Source organism: Tupaia chinensis, unplaced genomic scaffold (assembly GCF_000334495.1).
Source record: "Tupaia chinensis unplaced genomic scaffold, TupChi_1.0 Scaffold144909_1, whole genome shotgun sequence".
NCBI lineage: Eukaryota > Metazoa > Chordata > Mammalia > Scandentia > Tupaiidae > Tupaia > Tupaia belangeri.
In genome coordinates this window covers 1,529,136-1,530,518 of record NW_006204769.1, presented here as the reverse complement: position 1 = coordinate 1,530,518, position 1,383 = coordinate 1,529,136, and the positions used below count along the sequence as shown (strand labels likewise).

Genomic DNA, 1,383 nt, shown 5'->3' with positions numbered 1-1,383 from the left:
CTTTCTGTCTGTCTCTGTCTCTCTGGCGAGCACACACGCCCTATAGCAAAAACCTCTCCAAAAAAAATTTTTTTTCCAACCAAGATACGACACCACCATACAATTGGTGGTGAACTGGAGGGTCAAAAGTCATTTAGAGTGCCACTCCATTTCCTGTCGTGGTAACAGAAATCTATACACAGGTGGCTTTCTGTCAGATGGAAGAAAAAAGCATGTGCACAGAAAGGTTGGTGTTGCCAGATAAAATACAGGATGTTCAGATAAATCTGAAGTTCAGAGAAGCAATGAGTCAGTTTTTGGTTTAAATATGTTCCAAATAACACACAAGATAAAAAATTTAAACTAAAATATTGTTTATTAAAATTCATTTAACTGTTCATACTGTATTTTCATTTGCTAAATGTGGCAACTCTAAGAAGGTGAAAGACCCTAAGGTTCAAGAGAGCAGGAGCGAGCCAGACGGTGGCTCAGTGGTAAAACATGAGGTTCTGAGGCTGACCCATATGAGAAGGTTATAGGTTGGTGCCCGAGGACCTCCCTGAGCGTGCTGGGCATGTGTGTGCACATGATCCTGGACTGTCTGAAGCTGGGGCTGGATCACAGTGTCAAGACTCTGTTAGGGGTGAGCTCCCTCTCTCTCTCTCTCTCTCTCTGCCTCTCTCCGGGAAAAAGATGGAGGAATAAACTTTAAACCAAAAGAAGAAAATAAGAAAAAAAAAAAAAAAAGAGGGAGCATGCACAACGCCTTAGCTCTCACTTTCTCACTCAGATTCTAGAATGCCTGGTGATAACTTGCTACCTGTCTGTGAATAGCTGTGAGATTGCTTGTTTTATTGTGACAATCAAACTTTTGACCCATTCTGAATATATTTCTGTTCCTTGCAAAGGACATGGAAATATATAACAATCCCTCTGCAAAAGAGACGCTTAGGGATAAAAGAAACAATGACCTTAAAAAACTCTCTGCCTCGGGGTCAGCAAGTGGCTTGGTAGTTAAAGGCGCTGGACTCCCACATGGCAGACTGTGTGTGGTTCAAGTCTCAGTCCTGGCGGCTTGCTTTCTCACTTCCTCTCTCTATGACTCTGTCCCTCTCTGGTAAAATTAAAATAAGTAAATAAATAAACTTATTTAAAAAAAAAAAAAAAACTCTTTGCCTCTCTTTACTGAAGATGTTTGTCCCCATTCCCAAATTCCCTTTGAAAAAAAAAAAATGGTGATGCATTTATGAGTTAAGTAGATGTATTTCATTAGATAAAACCAAGAATGAGTAAAGACTGGTCGGGATACGTAAGCAATTACACAGCCCCTACTCAGCAAGGGGTACCGTACAGAGGCTCATTTAAAGGAGACTCCAAAAGTGCCAGTGGCAATGCCACCTGGTT

At 41.0% G+C, this 1,383-nt stretch overlaps 1 protein-coding gene across 1 annotated transcript in view; it reads right to left on the bottom strand.

Annotated features, from left to right (window-relative positions):
- The window catches only part of LOC102475922 (cilia- and flagella-associated protein 91-like), a 29,655-nt gene that overhangs the window by 27,608 nt on the left and 664 nt on the right, over positions 1–1,383 (bottom strand). The window lies entirely within an intron of this gene.